This window comes from Acinonyx jubatus, chromosome A1 (assembly GCF_027475565.1).
Source record: "Acinonyx jubatus isolate Ajub_Pintada_27869175 chromosome A1, VMU_Ajub_asm_v1.0, whole genome shotgun sequence".
In the NCBI taxonomy this organism is placed as follows: Eukaryota; Metazoa; Chordata; class Mammalia; order Carnivora; family Felidae; genus Acinonyx; species Acinonyx jubatus.
In genome coordinates, this window is record NC_069380.1 from 157,762,402 (window position 1) to 157,784,427 (window position 22,026).

At 36.6% G+C, this 22,026-nt stretch overlaps 1 long non-coding RNA gene across 4 annotated transcripts in view; it reads left to right on the forward strand.

Moving 5' to 3' along the window:
• LOC113593339 (uncharacterized) overlaps window positions 1-22,026 on the forward strand; it is a 308,036-nt gene that overhangs the window by 164,597 nt on the left and 121,413 nt on the right. The window lies entirely within an intron of this gene.

Below are 22,026 nucleotides of genomic sequence, written 5' to 3' on the forward strand. Positions count from 1 at the left end.
CATTTAAATTTACAATCTATTTAGACATTTAATTCTTTCGAGCTAGAATGTATTCTTGTGATTTTGGTATGAATATTAGTTTCTCCCCGTGTAAAGGCTATATGCTTTTCTATAAAATGAAAAAAAGAAAAAGATATGCTAAGAAGTTAGGTTTCTTATGCAACTTCACACATTTAGTTACCAGAATCACCTAGACTATTTCAGTTGTGACTAGAATGGGCAGAAAATATAAGTCTATCATTTTGAAAAGTGACCTTGTGTATCCCCACCCCCACTGTTCTAGGCAAGAGTGTCCTGAAACTACCAGTTATCCATTCAGCCATTCAATTAGCACCTCTTGAGAGCTGTGTGCTAAAGTACCTGAGGCACACACACAAAATTTCCGTGTGTTCGGTACTTATCAGTTTCACTCCCAAGGTCAAAGGAGATTAATTTTTTTCTTCTTTTTATAAGGCAGCCTTTCAATCACAATCTTGATTCCAACAATCTTGCCTCCACACTCTTGGTCTGTATACTTTATTCCTTGTCAGCCAGCCATTTTAAAGTAAAAATAAATAAATCAAAATAAAATGCAAACAGTTCTCTTCTAGAGGGTGAGAGATTTCAGAGCCCAATGAGCCCACAGGCAGATCACTTATAACTATGCAGCTTAGTCACAGAGTCCAACTTGGCAAATGATAATGTGCAAGCCTGTTTTTTAGTTCCAACCTGTTTCATACTCAGGCTAGCCCAGCTATTTCCCTTATTTCCAATTCCTTGGGGATGCCAGATCCTTTCTGGCTAAATCCCAAGTGCAACGCCCTAAACTCAAGGCACAGCTTTACTTCTTTGCCTCAACCTGAAGCCCCTAAGCTGATGGCTTCTCCTTTTGTTGTTTTGTCATCAGACCCTCTCCTGAATGCCTCTTAGCACACAGCCCAGGTCTATTTCCACCAATTCCTGTCCCCTTCTGCTCTTAATTCAAATCTCATTTCCTCTCTCTTTACTGTTTCTAAGCAGATTCTCTAGTTCTCTTTCTCTCCCAAACCTGGCCAGTCACATTGTGTCCTGGTATCATTTCCTGATGTCAGTCAGCCCCAACTCCTCTTAATCTTCTGTTGATACATGGCAAGCTCTTTTTTATGATTGTTTGCCAAACCCTTGTGTTTCTAATATAAGGAATAAAGAGGTGAAAAAATAAAAACAACTAAAAGTCCTTCCATTAATGTACTTTTGGTGAGGAAAGTTAGCATAGAATGGGTAAAGAAACAAAGTCATTAAGCTTAGAATATTAGTTATTCAGTACATATAAATAACAAGCAGATATTAAGGCAGTGTTTCTCAAAGTATGGTTCAACAGACCACCTTTCTCAGAATCATTTGTGAGAAAGAGAGTGGGGCAGGGTGCTGCTTGACATAATCTTGGGCTGTACCCCAGATAGACAACCAAAATCTCTGAGGACCTACTAAGAATCTGAGTTCTTGACACACTCCTAGTTCTTCTTCTTCTAATGCACATTCAAATTTAAGAACAATGTACATTGTCTCTATTGTCCTTTAAAAGCAGTTATTCTTTACCTCATGTTTGCTCCACTTCTACTCTTTAGGTTTCTTCTATACTCGATACGGTATTTAATATATGCTTTTATAGATATTGGAGATATAGTAGAGAATAAATGGACAAGTTCCTTCCTCATGAATCTTACATTTTGGTGGAAAAAAGAGATCCTTGGTCATCATATTAAGAGAGCAAAATGAAAATTGATGAAGAGTCTCAGCCACTTCCTGGGGAATAAAGATTATGTACAAATACACACAAGGGCATTTATATATATATACACACATATATATATGTGTGTATATATATATATATATACACACATATATATATATTTTAATGTATTTCTATAGTCACATAAAATCAGGAAACATAAAATGAAAAATTTAAAATAGCTAGAACAATTGGTTTTTGTTATTTTAATTCGGAGGACTTGCTTTAGATTTTTCTAGAATGTTTTTAGAGTATTACTTTAGAGACTTTCATATAGACTAAAAATTTATCCATTCTTACTGAGATTAAAATTTTTAGGGGCACCTGGCTGGCTAAGTCAGAAGAGTGTGTGACTCTTGATCTTGGGGTGTTGAGTTCTAGCCCCATGTTGGGTGCAGACATTACTTTAAAAAAATTAAATACCAATCAGTAAGAGAGAAATTCCTAGTGATGAACATAAATCTCAATCCACCCATCAGAAAAGCAGCACCAAGAGAAAACATGTGATTCAGCAAACAGGCACAGAGCATGTACCCAGGGTATACACCGCTGGATGTGTGCACATGCCTGCTCCACAGCCTCCAAGACAACCATTTGCTACAAATCCACACCAGACTCACTTGAAATTGTTGGGTCTGATATAAATATAGATATAGATATAGATATAGATATAGATATAGATATAGATATAGATATAGATATAGATATATGGATATGGAGAGTCACAAATACCTTTCTGGATTTAAGTAGCAATTAAGGGAGACAAAGGTGAAAAGCATAAAGGCATAAAAGTATCTCTGAGCCAAGCTACCAGCATAACTCAACTTCTTTGCTCTTGCACAAAGATATATTTCATTTGGCAGTGAGAATATATGTGTGACCAATACAAATGCTGAGGATCTAAAAATCAGCCAGCAATCCCTGGGCCATTTCAGCTGTGTTTCTACTTCACAAAGCCTCTTGGGGACTGGTGGGAGCAGGTGTGAAGTTCCAGTTTATTAACAAGTTAAGTCAGTGTTGCTGTGCATTTTGAGGGGTCTAATAGACTGGCCAATCTCAATGAATATAGAGTAGTGTTGCACTGGACAGACACAAAAGAAATTAAAATACTACATTATTACTATTACAGAATGACTGGTTAGCTGTCTACTATATTCCAGACATTGTGCTAAGTGATTTAGAAGCATCATAAAGTTTCTTAAATTATTTAAATAAATCAGTAAGTATTTTTTTCTGGGTAAAGAACATTGACATTTGTAGCTGACTATGAGGATCCAGCCTATATCTAAGAGAATCTCTAATTTGTCTTCTCTACATAGGAAGTCTTAATTCCTTGCTTTGCTTTGCCAACAGAGCTTAAAATTTGGACCATGCCTATCTGCTGAGTACAGTGTAACCAATGAGGCTGATCCATGAAAAGATTTCAGAATGCTAACATTGATTTACTGTAATTGAGAGGGCACCAGAAGGAAGAAAATAGAACATAAGGTATTAGTGTTAGACACAACTTTAAGACCTGTTTAATCCAACCCCCTAATTTTTAATTGAAAAAAAAAAAAGAATGAGGACCCAAGACATATTGATTTTGTATGGTCTTCCATATTTCCTTATGTATTCATTTTTTGCTTTCAGCATGGTTCCCAGCCAAATAGAACTCATGTACTGTTCTTGTCCTTTCTAGAACTTGTGGGCTATGTAGCCAGCTCACAGGATTGAGAGGCTAGAAAAGCCACCAGTCTTTTTAGAACTGGCAGCATGGAGGATCATACTGGCATACTTAGAACCACAGCTATTTCTAATTGTGGCTGGCTGGAATGGATTTTGTAACTTGGAGGTATTAAAGTTTATTTGGACTAAAATTTATGCATTGTGGCATTGGGATATGATGCAGAATTAAGGACAAAAGAAAATACATGTCAATAATGACTCCAATTATCTTGACTTATATTTGTGTCAACTGCATCAAAATAGAGCTTCCCCATTCACAATTATTATTGGAGGGTGGAAGATGGAAAACGTCGTTTGCTAACACATGGATTTCTGATCATTTAGCCCACCATTGAAAAATGTGTAAAGTTCTTTTCTGTTTTCCATTCCTTTTTTAAACAAGGAGAATAGTTCGAACATACATGTACCAAAGAAAGTCCTAGAAACCAGCCAGCCCCCACAAAGACTATGGAATTCATTCTGAGAAGATTCAGAGGAACATGTTATCTCCAAATATCTGAAGGCCTATCATGCAGGGAAACCAAGATTTGTTCTTTTGTTGCTAAGGAATAGTATCGATAAGAGGTCCAGTTATTGTTGAGTACCCACCAGTATCAGGCACTGCAAGGGCTTTTAATACATTATCTCTAATTCTTGTATCCACCTCAAAGTAGATAAGGCTAGCCCATTTTATACATGAAAACAAGGGGTGAGGGCACAGAGTGGTTAAGCTGTGTTCTCAAAGTCACATTCTGAGTAATTGACAGGAATTCTAATTAATAGAGGTCTCTCTCCACATCAATAGGCCACAATTTCACCTTTCCATTTGCTCAGGCCAAAAAACTTGAATTCACCTCTGAGTCCTCTTTTTGTCTCACACCCAGTATCTAAGCTTTCAGCAGACTCTATCTGCTCTTCTTTCAAAATATATTTGAAGTCTGAGTCATTCTCACCACCTCCTCTATCTATTGCCAGCTTTCTCTAAGTGCCCTGCACATCCCATCCGTGTTATTAGATACTTTCCTCCAAACTGCCTTCCCAGCTTCTGCTCATGGCCCTGGCTGGTCTGCCTTTAATACAGAAAAGTTAAGTTCAAGTGTATCAGTCCTCTTTTGAAAGATATCCAGTGAAATCCTAGCTCAATATGGATAAAAGCCTTATTACTACAGTTGGCTATATAAGACCCTACCCAATCTGGCTGCTCTTACGTCCAGCCTCCTTGCCACTCCTCAGTAACCCTGGCTTGGGGCCTTTGAACTTGCTGTATCATCTGCCTGAAATGCTCTTCTCTGAAATATCTGATGAGCTTTTCTCACTTCTACCTTCTTCAGGTTATATTCAAAATCACCATCTTCAGTGAGGCTTTCCTGACCACTCAATTTTAAATTACAATCTGCCTACCGAGCTTTATTTCTTTTCCTGTAGTACATATCACCACCTAACAGGCCATACTTTTTAAATTTTTCCTTTAATCTGTCTTCTCTTCTCCTACTACAATGTGAGTTCTATGAGAGCAGGGTTTTTTTCTGTTTACTTCTGTCTGTCTAGCACCTAAAAAATTTTCTGGCACCTACTAGGCATTCCATAAATGTTGAATAAGTTACTATGTCCCATGACCATGGGGTCCCCCTGAACCACTCTCACTTGAAGACAGACATCACTAAGTCAAGGCCCTCAGCATTATGGAAATACAAACTATCAAGGCTGAAATAATTATCTGATTTTTCCAAGTAGGACCAATGGGGGGAAACTAAAGGAAACGCAGAAATTTTTCTCAGAGTGGATTCAAAAATGTAGCAGAGCTATATGAAGTCAGGTTGGAACATAAACCACACATTAGAAATTAGTGTGGGCAATGGGAGGGATAAATTATTAAACTTAAAAGACCTTCCCAAGCCTGGAATTCTGTGATTCTCAACTTTGTTCAACCTTAGTCTGGGCTCATGTTTTGAAGCCATAATATCTTCTCCACCTGGACAATCTGAGCTACCCTCCTGCAGATACAGGGCATAACAGTATCTGTTTATGAGGGGCACTGTGCATTTTCCCCTAGTATCAGACTAAAGGTTAGAGAATGAATGAATAAATATCCCATTGTGCCCCAGATCCTAGGGAACAAGGCAAGTCAGGAGCCAGAGTGAGTCTTTAGGGAAAGTTCATAAGCAAGGCATCCAGGAAAGTGAGATTGCCTTCTGTGGCTCACATCACTGCATTTTATTGTCTCTGCAGTATGGTGAGAATTCCTTCCTAGGAGACATTAAAGGGCCTATGTAATCTCTGGAAGTATCTGGAAGACTTTTTGACTGATCATTCCTCCCCATATTTAGTACCTTGCAAACAATCTCAAATTTTATGAACAGATACAATAAAATCAGGCAAAATGATTCTTTCATTTACAATATGGTAGACAATTGAACATTGTAGGGGTTAGGGGCATCAATTCCCCACACAGGTGAAAATCTGTGTATAATTTATGACTCCCCAAAAACTTAACTACCAATAACATACTGTTGATTGGAAGCCTTACTACTAAATAGTTGATTAACATAAGTTTTGCACATTATATGTTATATATGCTATATTCTTTTTTTAATGTGTATTTCTGAGAGTTAGAGAGAGAGAGAGAGAGAGAGAGAGCAGAAGAGGGGAAGAGAGATAGAGGATCCGAAGTGGATCTGTGCTGACAGCAGAAAGCCCAATGAGGGGCTGGAACTCACAAACCGTGAGATCATGACCTCAGCCAAAGTTGGACACAACCAACTGAGCCACCCAGGCACCCCATATATACTATATTCTTACAATAATGGAAACCAGGAAAAAAGAAAATGCAAGAAAATTGCAAGGAAGAGAAAATACATATACATTTCTGTACTATATTTATTGAAAAAAAAATCCGTGTTATAAGTGGGCCAGCGCAGTTCAAACCTTTCCTATTCTAATGTCTACTTTTTTTTTCAACTTCTTTTAAATTTTAGGTAGTTAACATGTAGTGTAATATTGATTTCAGGAATAGAATTTAGTGATCCATCACTTACACACAACACAACAGTGTTCAACACAGGTGCCCTCCTTATTACCCATCACCCATTTAGCCCATCCCCACTCCCACCTCCCCTCCAGCAACCTTCAGTTTGTTCTTAATAATTAAAGAGTCTCTTATGGTTTGCTTTTCTCTCTTTTTTCCCCCTTCCTCCATGTTCATACATTTTGTTTCTTAAATTCCACAAATGAGTAAAATCATATGGTATTTGTCTTTTTCTGACTGACTTATCTCGCTTAGCATAATACACTCTAGCTCCATCCACATTGTTGCAAATGGCAAGATTTCATTCTTTTTACTGGCTGAGTAATAATCCATTGTACATACATACCACATCTTCTTTTTCCATTCATCAGTCGATGGACATTTGGGCTCTTTCTATAATTGGATGTTATTCATAATGCTGTCATAAACATCAGGATACATGTACCCCTTCAAATAAGTATTTTTGTATTATTTGGGTAAATACCTAGTAGCACAATTGCTGGGTCATGGGGTAGTTCTATTTTTCACTTTTTGAGCAACTTCCATACTGTTTCCCAGAGTGGCTACACCAGTTTGCATTCCTACCAATAGTGTAAGAGGGATTCCCTTTCTCTGCTTCCTCACCACCATCTGTTATTTCCTATGTTGTTAATTTTAGCCATTCTGACAGGTGTGAGGTTGGTAGCTCATGATTTTGATTTATATTTCCCTGACAATGAGTGATGCTGAGCATCTTTTCATAAGTCTGTTAGCCATCTGGATGTCTTCTTTGGAAAATATCTATTCATGTCTTCCCATTTCATCACTGGATTATTTGTTTTTGGGTGTTGAGTTCAATAAGTTCTTTATAGATTTTGGATACTAACTCTTTATCAGTCATTTAATTTACAAATATTTTCTCCCATTCTGTAGGTTGCCTTTTAGTTTTGTTGATTGTTTCCTTTGCTGTGTAGAAGATTTTTATCTTGATTAAGTCCCAATAGTTCATTTTTGCTGTTCATTTTGCTATTACCGCCTCTGGCATGTCTAGTAAGAAGTTGCTACAGCTGAGGTCAAAGAAATTTAATGATTTCCTACCTCACATTTAGGTCTGTTGTCCATTTTGAATTTATGTTTGTGTATTATGTTAGAAGTGGTTCAGTTACATTCATCTGCATGTTGCTGTCTAGTTTTCCCAATGCCATTTGTTGAAAAGACTTTTTTCCATTGGATATTATTTCCTGCTTTGTTAGAGATTAGTTGACCATATAGTTGTGGGTCCATTTCTTCATTTTCTGTGTTGTTCCATCGATCTATGTGTCTTTGTTTTTTTTTCATTTTTGCCAGTACCATACTGTTCTGATGACTACAGATTTGTAATATAGCTTGAAATCCAGGACTGTGATGCCTCCAGCTTTGTCTTTCTTTTCCACAATTGCTTTAGTTATTTGGGGTATTTTGTGACTCCATACAAATTTTAGGATTGTTGATTCTAGCTCTGTGAAAAATGCTGGTGGATTTTGATAGGATTGTACTGAATATGTAGATTGCTTTGGGTAATGTAGGCATTTTAACAAATATTTGTTTTTCCAACCCATGGGCATGGAATGTTTTTCCATTTCTATGTCATCTTAAATTTCTTTCATCTTTCAATTTCTTTCTTTCAAGTTCTATAGTTTTTAGAGTACAAATCTGTTACCTCTTTGGTTAGGTTTATTCCTCTAAGTATCTTATGGTTTTTGGTGCAGCTGTAAGTGGAATTGATTCCTTTTATTTCTCTTTCTGCTTTTTCATTATTGATGTATAGAAATGCAATTGACTTCTATATGTTAATTTTATATCCTGTGACTTTGTGGAATTTGAGTACCAGTTCTAGCAATTTTCTTGGTGGAATCTTCTGCACCTGTTGACAAGATCATATAGTTCTTATCCTTTCTTTTATTAATGTGATGTATCATCTTGCTTTATTTGCAAATATTGAACCATCCCTGCTGAATAAATCCCACTTGAGTGTGGTGAATAATTCTTTCAATGTACTGTTGGATTAGATTTGCTAGTGTCTTGTTGAGAATTTTTGCCTCCATATTCATCAAGGATATTGGCTTATAATTCTTCTCAATTGGGGTCTTTGTCTGGTTTTGAAATCAAAGTAATGCTGGCCTCATAGAATGAGTTTGCAAGTTTTCCTTCCATTTCTATTTTTTGGCACAGTTTGAGAAAAGTAGGTATTAACTCTTATTTAAGTGTGTGGAAGAGAGTCAAGTCACCTAGGTGGCTCAGTCAGTTGAGCATCCGACTTTGGCTCAGATCATGATCTCACTGTTTGTGGGTTCAAGCCCCGTGTTGGGCTCTGTGCTGACAACTCTAAGCCTGGAGCCTGCTTTGGATTCTGTGTCTCTTTCTCTCTCTGCCCCTCCTCTACTTGTGCTCTGTCTCTATCTCTCTAGTTTGTCTGATTAAGTATGGCTCCTCTGGCTTTCTTTGGACATCCATTAGCATTATAGATGGTTCTCCATCCCCTCACTTTCCATATGCAGGTGTCTTTAAGTCTAAAATGAGTCTTTTATAGACAGCATATTGATGAGTATTGTTTTTTTAATCCATTCTGATACCCTATGTCTTTTGATTGGAACATTTAGTCCATCTACATTTAGAGTAATTATTGATAGGTATGAATTGTATTACCTCTAAAGTCAGTGTTTCTGAAGATTTTCTCTTATCCTTTCTAGTTCCTTTCTAGTTTTTGTTGGTTTTGGTCTTTCTTTCGCACTCAGAGAGTCCCCTTTAATATTTCTTGCAGGGGTGTTTAGTGATTATGAACTTCTTTCATTTTTGTTTGTCTAGGAAACTCTTTATTTCTTCTTCTATTCTGGATAACAGAATTGCTGGATAAAGCATCCTTGGCTACATATTTTTCCCATTCAACGGGTTTAATATATCATGCCATTTCCTTCTGGCCTGCCAGGTGTCTGTGGAGACATCTGCTGCTAACCTGATTTGTCTTCCTTTGTGTGTTAGGGATTTCTTTTTCCTTGCTGCTTTCAGATTCTTTCCTTATCTCTGTATTTTGCAAATTTTACTATGCTATGTCTTGGTATTGGCAACTTTTATTGATTTTGAAAGGAGTTCTCTGTGCCTCCTGAATTTGATTGCCTGTTTCTTTCTCCAGATTAGGGAAGTTTTCAGCTATAATTTTCTCAAATAAGGCTTCTGCCCCTTTATCTCTCTTTTTCTTGGACTCCTATGCTACATATATTGTTATGCTTTATGGAATCACTGAATTCTTTAAGTCTACATTCATGATCTAATAGTTTTCATTCCCTGTTCTTTTCAGCTTCATTATTTTCCATAATTTTATCTTCTTAACCACTGATTTGTTCCTGTTTCGTCCATCCTTGTGGTCATGACATTCAGTCAGGTTTGCATCTTCATTATAGCCTTTTCTATTTTGGCCTGACTGTTTTATAGGACTTTTACCTCTACAGTAGGGTTCTCTCTGGTTTCTTCTAAGCTTTTCTCAAGCCTGCTAGTATCCTTATGATTGTTGCTTTAATTTCTGGTTCTGGCATGCTCCCTGGCCATGATCTCTTCTTATTCTTTCTTTTGGGATGAATTCCCCCATGTTGGCATTTTATCTGGAACTTTGTCTTTTGTGTGTTAGGAAAGCATGTGCCTGGCTCTATTTCCAGTAAAGCTGAAGACTTGAAGCACTCTATGATGAGTAGATCTGGTGCATTCAGGGGGTTTGCACTGGTCTTCTGGGGGAGGGGGTCTGCTGCTTCTCTGGCTCTCAATCGCACTTGCCCTAGTAAAAAAGGCACTTGCACAGCACAGAGGGACAGAGCTTCATGTGTGTGCTCAAGCCTTCACTGTGTGTGCTATGCTGCTTGCTGAAGTCTGTCCATGCTGATGGGAGGGGTGAAAATGGCATCAACCTACTCTCTTCCCTGGAAAGGGGACCTCTGCACTGTTCAGGAAGCTCTCACAGAAGAAGGAACAATCTTCCCTCTTTTGACCAGGCTTCTGTTGATCCCTGCCTTCACCCTATCTGTGTCTGAGTGGTCTGCAGGCCTAGCAGCACAGTGCTCCTGTGTGTTATATCAGACACATGGCTGGATTTCAAAACTCCGAATTTTAGAGATGAGATGTGGCACAAACATGCACTGAACCCCTGGGAGAGTGTCTCACTAGCTGTACTAATTTGTACCAGAAAAAAAATCTCACGACAGCACAGGAGCTTGGATTTTATGGTAAAGGTTAACAAAAAGGTGGCATATAGGTTACCTGCCCTCAGCAGGTGTCTCTGCTCATATGCTAAAGAACAGGGCAGCCCAATGTAGCCTGCTGGCTCTTTTGTCCCCTGAGAGACAGTGCCACCTCTACCAAATGCACTCCAAAAAGGTGAACTGTCTCTCCCCGCACAGACCAGGGGATCCTCAGAGCATGCTGTCCACTCCTCGGCCTCTGCCCTCCTTCTACACAGGAGTACCACTATGCCTGCCAGGCTCAACCCAGGCAATGACACGGAGTTCTACATATTCAGACTTTCAGCTCCACTACTTGTAAAAACTTGCAATAATCATCCCCTCTTATTTTCCCAGCCAATGGTTTTGGAAAGTGTTTTTCTTGTGCAATTCCCTGTATACTGCTTCCTCTCCCTCCTTCTCTATCTCTCTACTGTCTCTGTGATCAAGGCTTTCTCCTTTCCACAGTACCCATGATTCTTTTCTTCCCCAAATCATGTCTTTGTACCCTATAACTTCCGTGAGATGGCCTCTTTTCTCCCTCTAGTTGTGTAGTGTGTTCTCTCAGTCCTTAGATTGATTTCCTGGGTGTTCAGAATCATTTAATAATTACCTAGCTGTGTTCAAGGGATGAAGGAGGAATAAGGTTTTCCTACTACTCTGCCATCTTAACTCCTTTTTAACTGTGTATTGCTTTTTACCCAAAGTTTAGAAAATGTTGAAACTTTCCCCCTTTTTAATGAAGGAACAAGAATTTAGGAAGATCACAATCTGTGTAAAAAACCCATACAATTCCAACTCTCATTTAAACTTTCTTAATTTTAACAGTCATGGCTGTCTAAAACCAAAGACTTTGCCAATGCAGAGAATATTAAGTACAATTGCCTCTGGTTCTGAACTGAAAGAGAATTAAAATTCTTAAAATGATATTTCATCCCACACTACAGAAGTTTCCTTTTGAAGTTGACATAACTCACACATCAAAACCTCCAACAAAAAACATCATTGGCTGTAAGATACAACTAATTGATTTCAAAATCTTACCAGGGGTAACACTTCTTTTTCTTATTTTTATAGACCTGAGAAAAAAAATTGTTCTTAAAATAACTGCAGGGTTCGAAATTATCAATTTATTATTGTATTCAAAGAATCCTTTGCACAAAGGCACAAAGTGTCTCCTATTTTCTTTTTCTCTTGTCTTCAAACCAAAGATAATAGTCTCAAAGGCAAATGTGAACCTTGAATGAAAGATAAAGCATACCCAAGGAAGTGAATTTAACAAGGAACAACATGAATCACTAGACTTTTTATAATGAAATTATGCCATATCATAAGTTCTTTGCTATAAATAAGTATAAAAATGTGAACGATACAAAGATTCAAAAGGCCTATATAACTGACAATAAGCTGAGACTTGGAAACATTTTAGATCTTACTCTTTGAATGTGACAAAGGTTAAATGGAAAACCCCACCTACAAGAGCAAAAACATTCTTCTATCTTTATCAACTTAATTGCTTTCGATGGTCATGATCTGTGAATAAGACAGGTAGTAGAGAACAGACAACGTATTTGACTGTTTAAGCATTATTGTTTCATGCTGCATAGTAAGTATTGAGTAAATATTTGTGGAATAAGAAATAATGTTATCTTTACTATTCTTCTGCAAGATACCATTGTCTGTCAACTCTCTACACTGACAAAACTTGTGTGTTCAGGAAGTTCAACCTAGAAAATTCTGAGGGTATTAATTTTGCATATATTTCTGGGAAAATGGTCCTCACTTCAGAACTAGAGAACAGACATGAGAACATTAGAATAAATGAAAGATATCAGCATGGCTTGGGTTTAAGGGCAATATAGCAGGAGGAGTTCAAGGCCAATGGTCTAGGAATGCATATGATCCAAGCTAATGGCATTTTCTATTAAAACCTCATCCAGTCCAGAGTTCTGTGTGACTTCCCAGGGAATACGTGGCTCTTCAGCAGAGGGAGAAAGGGAGAGGGAGGACTCTATGTTTACATCGACACATCCCATGGTAACTATTTTCAGACTATCAGGGCACAGAAATCTCTTTACAAAGATGTAAATGTCTTTGACCAAGACTTGTACAAAAAGAAGAGGTGACAACATCCAAGAGAGACAACTCTAAAACATCTACTAGAAGTTCAACTACTTGGGCCTACATAGTTAAAAACTATGACTATGACTATCACCAGCGGCCTTACCAAAATAACGTGACACTTAATTTTATTTTAACGTGAAGTAACAGGAAATGGTTTCTAATTCTGCAGTGCTGGGTTTTTTCAGTTTTTGAGTTTTTTGTTTGTTTGTTTGTTTGTTTGTTTTTTGGGGTGTTTTAAAAATAAATTCCATGGGATAGAATAAAATGCTGAAGACTTCCCTATAAATCATTCCCCCTTGTGTTTACATTTAAGTGCCTTGCTACATTCATCTAACGACTTTAGTCTGTTTTCCTTTCGCAAACTCAGCATGGTTATAAGTACAATAAAGAACAGCATTTCTTCCACCATCACCATTCCCAAAATAGGCTCAAACAGTGCAAAGATTATATCCTCTTTAAAGCTTTCTTATTTCCCTGACACTTTTTATTTTTTACTATTTCTATTAATAAGAATTATTGACTACTCTTCCCCAATCTGGATTGGCTTTATTAATTCATGTAGAAATGAATGCCTTTCAAAGCAAAGGCTTCTTGCTTGTCAGCACTTTACTGGTTGGATGCATCTTCCTTGAATGCTTTACTCAGAAATCACTAACAAGAAAATCTGAGGCCTTGAGTTTTCTTGGCAGAGTGGTCACCTGTTTCCTGTCATAATAAATTGTCCTTTTGGTCTTCAGCTCACTACTTCTTGACAGCTTACTCCTGTCAGGTGAATACATTTTCAAAATAATGGTAGGCAACTGAATCACATTTAATCTGTGAAAATCAATGCATTTTTAGTGATGCTTTCCAGAGAAAGCTTGAATGTCTGACTTGTCAATATTTAAGATATTTAATTAAACCAGTTACTTGCTTTGAAAATTGGTGTATTATGAGAAATATTAAGCTTTCCAGTGGAGCATACATCTTAAGGTGGTCAAGAAGCCTCAGTTGTAAGCAAAAGCTCTAGTTGTAAAAAGAATTCCAGCTACTATATGTAGAAGAAGTGATAGAATTAACAAATTATCACTTTGTAAGCTTTAATGAAATTGTTGATTTTGTCAAGAATTATCAAAGTGGTATTAAAACCATAAGGCAAAAATGTATTGAGGGATCAGACATCCTTGTAGCACCAAACTACCAGCATACAGATTACTTTCTGGAAGCAAAGAGAAATGCAATATTATAATGAATGACTAGGAAGTCACTAATATATACAGTCAAAGCAATGTAATTGGCCAGAAACCCAAATGTGTATCCCATGATGTAATACAGTATGGGATACATGACAAAAGCTAGTATTTACTCCTACCAAATTGTTTACTGTGATTTAACCAAGCCTTTCCAAAAGCATGCAAGACAAATTCAGAAAAATAGCATATTCTACAGGATAAATGATCCTTTATTTTTGGCAAGTCAGTGTCATGAAAAAGAAAACTCTTTTAAACTAAAAAAAATTTAAATGACACAACTCTGAAATGAAATATGTTTTCCTGGATTAGATCCTACTATTGACAAACCAGCTGAAAAGGACATTTTAGGGATAATATTAAAAATTTTGAATTTGGGACAAAGATTAGATTATAAGAAGTAATTATTGTTAACTTTCTCAGGTATAATAATTTTAGTGTTCTTATACATTTATAGATATGTAATTTACTTTAGTATGTATGACATGTGTGATGATATCTATCACTTTCCTTAAAATACATCAGTATAGTAAAAATGAGTTAGTTGAAAAGGAAAAAATGAAACACTTCTTTCTGAATAAGTAAACATAAGCACTAGAGGATATCTTCAAAGGAAATAATTCTGAACTCTGATTTCCCATCATAGTTAATATTGCCCTAAAAGAACAAAGAATTCTTTTCTAAATTGGGCATTTGGTCCTTCCTCTTTATTCACTTTTTTGGAAAGAAGGCAGAACATTCCAGCACAAAAGCATCTTTTCCATTTTCTTCATGTATTTAAAGGCAATAGTTCTTCAAGGATAGTTCCCAGAAAAGCAACACCACTATCTCCCAGGAAGTTGTTAGAATTACAGACTGTGGGCTTTGACTCTGGGTCTATGGGAACAGAAATTCTTGGGGTGGAGCATAGAGAACTGTGTGTATAAAGCCCTCCAAGCGATGCTAATGCCCACTGAGGTTCAACAGCCCTTATTCTAGAGTTTCTGTTTCTCCCTGTGTAATTCACTTTGTCAGGGCTAAGTTGGCCTACACACTGGAGATAAAACAAAGGAAGAGCCAGAGTTGTAGAATTGATGTGTAGTTTTGATTCTTCTCTATTGATACCTTCAGCCATGAAATAAGAAAATGAGAACACAATACTTGTTATATTGGATATTCTATTATGTTTACAACACTAGGTATTGGAACATTATTGAAAATAACAAACATGTTCTGTGTAATCATTAGGATGCTTTCCAGACTGCAGGAAAGCTCTCTATGCAAGATAAAATAGGCCCCATTGTATGGAATGAAGTTTGTGACAACAATGTAAATTATCCCTGCCATCAAGCCCTTCTCAGGATTGCAACTGATGGGAACCCCTAGCATACCCATTTATAGTGTTCCACCTCTCCAGTGGTCGGCCTGTCTCCCCACTAAATAGTACATTTGGAAGACTAGTGACCATGTCTAAATGCTGTAAAACCCACCGCATCCTGTAATGACTTCTGGGTACTCAGCATATGTGGGATGTCATGCTGATGCTTTCCTATTATCAGTGGGAAGTCAAAACCCTGAGTGATTCTATAATCCCATCATTTGTGCACCAAGCTGGAAACCTAAACCAATGTGCCTAACTTTCCATGCAGTGCTTTGGCCCCTGGACATACCTCCAAGAGAATGTATAATATAGAATTATAGGCCCATCCTCATGTCAGAAGTTTAGGGACACATTCAGCTATTTGATGTTCATATAAGAGGCGTCCGAGACTAATGAAAATCAGGCACTATTCATAGTACTAAATAGTGTTAGACAAGGTTTGTGTTAAAGCATGACCAGCCTGCTCCCCTGTTTCATTCTTTCAGGAACGAGGGTCTCTTAGGCTGTGCATAAACCACAGGCACCAGTCCTCAGTGTCTGGGAATTTTGTGATACTCTGCACAGACCTTCAAATGTGAGACCACTTGTGAAATGATGTTTACTTTCCTGCACATATCCTTCTGTTTTACCACAATCCATTGATGGGCAGACATAGCAGTTAATGAAGACACTCAACATTGAAGGCAGATGTGAAGAGAGGGAAAAAGGAGAACTCAAGTATGAATCAATGAAAATGAAAATAATATACTCACAGGAAATAAGTAGATGAAACCGTAAGAGAAGGCATCAGGGAAAGGAAAGCAAAGATAACGATGAACTGTTACACATGAGAGAATCCACTGTGAAGTTGCCCTTCCTTTACTCTTTAATCCTCCAGCCTCCAAACACATTTCTGTGACTAGTTATGCTATGACCATCTATCCCATACCCTTGCAGAAAGCTGTCCTCACCTCCTAAACATCTTATCTGAAATCACAAACTGCCTATGGGAGAAATTACTATGTGTCTTTGCATATACATAAGTATGTATACATATATCACCCACACACATTCACATGCACACTTACCATAAAGTTTAAAGCACAATAATAGATTAGGTAGAAATGAATTTGAATTCTAGTTCTGCAATTTTACTGTTTGATAGATGATGGGCAGCTAATCCATATAAATCTCAGATCCTCCCTCTATAAATGGGATAACAATTCCTCTGTCAGTATTGATTTAAGGTTAAATTAGATAATGTATGCTTAAAGCTTTTCCCAGTTTCCAGCAGAAAGCCATTACTCAATAAACGGTGGCTATTATTGTTATTATTAATATTTATATTTTATAACCCTCTCTGTCCATCAAAATTTCTCCACTTTTCTTGTATCCCACATTACAAACATTAAATCTTTAATTTACTAGTGCCAAGCTGTTGTTTACCATAAAAGTATAAAAAATAAATTCTTAATTATATTGCACATCTTTTATTTCAAGCCATCACTAAATATTAAACTATAAGAAATACATCATTATAAATCCCATATTTGACCCTCTTGCAATATCTCTATTATAGTTGGTGATTTGATACTATTCTTCAGACAGCAACCTTCCTACAAATGAAAGATTAAAACTGGTTGAGAGATCATTTGTCTGTGATCAACAATGAAAAATAAATTGGGTGCATTGGTTAGCTTCAAATGTAAGCCAGAAGAGAACTGTGTGTGTGTGTGTGTGTGTGTGTGTGTGTGTGTGTGTGTGTGTGTGAGATCTGTTTGTGTGTCTATGTGTCTGTGTGTCTGTGAGAGAGAGTGGGAGGAGAGAGAGAAAGAGAGAAATAAGAGGGAAAAGGAGACAGAGAAAGAGAGACTAAGAAAAAGGATCAGTGTCATAAATAGCTGATACTTGGGTGGATTCAGTATAACAAATATAGCCAATTAGTAGAGTGGATAAAAATATAAATTGTATTTACTTCATTTCTGCAATGATACTTGAAATAATTTTGCCTTAGACGTGTCTTCAAAGTGTTTCAAGTGTAGCAGCAGAAAAGAAAAGCAAAAGAAGAATTAGCATCTGAATGTTCCTGGCCTTTCTTCCCTCCCTTTCTTCAAGAGGGTCCTCATTTTGCCTGTACAGTTTCTCCCTCCATCTTGTGTCCACTGAGGACTGGATATGATAGGACATTACTGAGTGTTATGCATAAACTAGAGGCTGGGACGGGGTGGGGGGAGGGTGTTAACAAAGGAATACTGGCTGCAGTAAAGAGAGAGGAGATTTAAAGGGACAGGGAGAAGATTGGGAGGGGTTTTTTTATCCAGAGCAAGGAGGTGGTAAGTGCTATTGTTTTGAAGTAGAGAGAAGCAATGGAAACATCTATAAGAGATTAAGTAAGTGGAGATAAGAAGAAATGAATCTTCATGAAATATCACTAAGGATCACATGTCTTCCTCACAGTGTTTTGAGAAACTCAAAGCACACTGCAAAAGCAGGCAATTTGAAAATAAACCTATCTTTAAAAAAAATTGAGTTTCTCATCCTTCTAAAACTAGGCTTCAATGTGCTTCAATGTGTTTGCACAGTTTCAATAACTTCCTTTATTTTCATTTGACTAATATGCAACTCCCCTATCTATCTCTGCTCGCTGAATTCTCCCAAATGTTTTCTCCATATTCGTCATCACTTCACCATCCAACATGTGAGTGTACATTTCTCTTTTGCTGTTTTCTTGAAATCTATATCATCAGATAACTTGTAAGCAGTTTCTTGCTAAATTGAACAATAAATTTAACATATACATGCATGTGCACATTTGCATTCATGCTTCTGAATGTGCATCCGTGAATGATAAAGTAAATTGGCATATAGCCAAAAATAGCTCCGGTCAAATGTCAGGAAGCATTAATTAAGGATTATTCATTATTAAGAGAAGTCTCAGCACTTTCTAAGTAACAGAATTGCAAATGTGATTACTTGGTAAATATACAAAGCAAAAGCAGTAGCCCAGGAAAAGGTGGGTTGCAGGATCTTGGGATTTCATAAATTTTGCTTTGACAAAGGGAAGAAAAAGGCAGTAGAATCAGTCAATACTATGACTTAGTAAATAGCATTCATTATACAGACTTAGTTAAGTCACTAGTAGAACATGGCCTGCAAAGAGACCCTCATATCCTGGGAGAAGTGTGTGTGTGTGTGTGTGTGATCAACAGATTATAGGATAACATTCTGATTGAGTCCTGTCTTTATTAACTAGGCAAATTATACAACGTTATTAAATGTGTTAATAAAATTAACTTTGGATGATTGTTCTAAAGATTAAATTTGGTAATATTTGTATAAAAACCTTGATACATTAATTGCACATAGAAAGCAAAAAAAAATATCAACAACAAACACTTGCATAGCATCAACTCTATGTTGCATATAGGTCTATGAGCATTTGTATACATTAGCATATCAAATCCTATGAGGTAGTTACGTATGAGACAGGCACCATTTTCACCTTCATTTAACAGGTGGGAACAGAGGCATGGGGAGGTTAAGTAACTCCTCCAAAGCAATATAGTTAAAATATGTTAGAGCTGGGATTAAAACCCAGATCCATTGGTTCCAATATCAGTGTAGTAGATTATCTTCTTAACATAACAGTTTTTCCTTAATCATTGTTAATCTTCATCATTAACATGTGAAAGAAAAGGCATATGTTAAATAGAAGCTGATTTCATAAACCATGCAGCTATAATCATACTGAATCTTGCACCAGACTGCCTATCAGCACACCCGCCTATTTTTCTTTATGATGGCCCCATAAACTACTAGTGTGGCGTGCTGAATAAAATGTAGATTTGAAGCAGTAAAGTGCAAGACAAACAAAATGAAAGACCTTACCAAAGTTTTAAAGTTTCTTTTGAGACACATAAATAACTGCATTTTTTGTGCTTCTGAAAGTTGTAGTTAATAGTATTTGAGCCATTGACACCCAAGATATCTTTTGTTAAAAACAGTGTCACAGAGTAGGGTTGACAGATTTCGCAGATAAAAAATGTAATGTTTGGAATGTACTTATACTAAAAAATGTTCATTATTTATCTGAAATTCAAATTTTACTGGATTCTCTGTATTTTATCTAACAACCCTAGAGTCAGAATGCTTGTAATTTAAGCTTTGGAGACTGGTATCTCTGGTGTTTATGAATTCTACCAGTTATTAGAAATTTGGGAAAAAAGTCTATGAGTCTGTCCTAAAACAAAACAGAAACAAACAAAACCTTACATCATATGTATTTTAATAAAAGACACTTTCTCCCTATTTTAAAAATAGAAATCAGAAACTAAGAGAATTAGTATGATCAGTAAAGCTTTATACTTCTTTAATGCTTCTTCAAAAATGAGTGCAATGTGCTAGAGTAAGATAGATTTTCAAACTCCTACCCATGAAGTTGTCTCAACTTGACTAGACCTTTCTGGACATTAAATTAAATCTTCTCAGTTCCATGACAGTCAATTTCTCATTCTGGAGATAGTGAAAACAAGAAAACAACAACAAATAAAAACTTCACATATATAAAAATATTTCCATGGAGCAGTACTGTAGACCATGCAGTAATATAAATCACTGAGAAATTTGCTTAAATTTGTCCTTGGGAGGGAAGAGGGAGGAGAAAACGGATAGCAGGATGGAAAATCTCAATTTGGTCAATAAAAACAGAACAGCATTGAGTGTCATATTTTCCATTGAAGCAAATAAAAACTAAGCAGAATGTCAACCTATGCATCTCAAACACAGTTTTCTGAGTTTATTTATGATACAGAGCAGGTTGGGTATATCCATTTTTCACCAGTGAAGATCTGTCATTTGGCCAAAGCAACCGCAAGCCCAAACTCCCGTCATTGTGTGCCTGTCCTTGCAGCACAGACATCATCTTTTTCAAAGCACAAGGGAGGCACAGTTTGTATTGCACGTCAGGCAGCTGTTCTGTGAAGAGAGAGTCTCCTGCTGATAAACAACACAAAGCCTTGGCTGTGCCCTTGCAGGTGCTTATGTGCTAGCAGGGAGAAATTTCTTATTTTTAATTGTGCAATAATGGGCTTAATGTTAACCTGGTGCAGCACCAGAAAGTTTTACATGTTGACCATAAAAGGAAAGAACCATGTCTTCACAACACAATTTGTTTTGCATTCTTACCATTATTAATGATATTCACAATATATAATCTATTCTGAAATTGTTTCCAGGCTTCTTCTTTTTTAGAATCGTAGTGGAACATGTCTGGCAGCATAAGCAATCATAAATTATTATAACCATTTTGAGCAATGATTGGTGTTGCAATATTAGTAGTCAAATATTTATGATACTGTATTGGAAAAATTGATTTATTTAAGTTTATCCAAATAATTGACTTGGGAAAAAAGGAGAAGCGTCTGGGTGGCTCAGTCAGTTAGGTGTCCAACTCTTGGTTTCAGCTCAGGTCATGATCTCAGGGTTCATGGGATTGAGCCTGTGCTGATGGCACGGAGCCTGCTTGGGATTTTCTCTCTCTTTCTCTCTCTCTGCACCTCCCCTGCTCACTCTCTCTAAATAAATAAATAAATAAATAAATAAACATTTTTAAAGAATGAAATTTTCTTCCAGAAAGGCAATGTAATGAAAGAAGCATTTGAAATTCAGGTTTTTATTTATTTTCACACAGTTAATGACACCAAATGCAAAGGCAACAAAAGCAAAAATAAACAAGTGGGACTACATCAAACCAAAAAGTTTCTACACAGCAAAGAAACTATCAACAAAGAAAAAGGCTAACTACAGAATGGGAGAAAATATTTGCAAATCATGTATCTTATAAGAGCTTAATATCCAATATATATAAAGAACTCCTACAACTCAATAGCAAAACACCAAACAATTTAATTTCAAAATGGCAGAGGAACTCAATAAACATGTTTCCAAAGAAGACATACAAGTGCCCAACAGGTACAGGAAAGGCTGTTCAACGTCACTAATCATCAGTGAAATGCAAACTGAAACCACAATGAGATATCACCTCCCACCTGTTAGAATGGCTAATATCAAAAAGTCAGAGATAATACATGTTGGCAAGGTTGTGGAAAAAAGGGAACTCTTGTGCACTGTTGGTGGGGATGTAGATTGATGTGGCCACTATAGAAAAGAGTATGGAGTTTCCTCAAAAATTTAAGAATAGAACTACCATATGTCCAGCAATCTCAATTCTGATTATATATCCAAAAGAAATGAAACCAGGATCTGAAAAAGTCATCTGTACTGCCACATTTTGCAGCATTATTCACAAAAACTAAGATATGTAAATAAACTGTGTCCACCAGTGGATGAACCAATAAAGAAGATATGGCATATGTGTGTGTGTGTGTGTGTGTGTGTGTGTGTGTGTATACAGCTATATATATACTATATATAGTTATATATATAGTATATATATAGTATTTATAGTATATATATAGTATGTACTATATAGTATATATATATAGTATTTATAGTATATATATAGTATATACTATATAGTATATATATATAGTATATAGTATATATGTAGCTATATATATATATAATCCAAACATGAGAAAGAAGGAAATCCTACCATTTGCAACAACTTG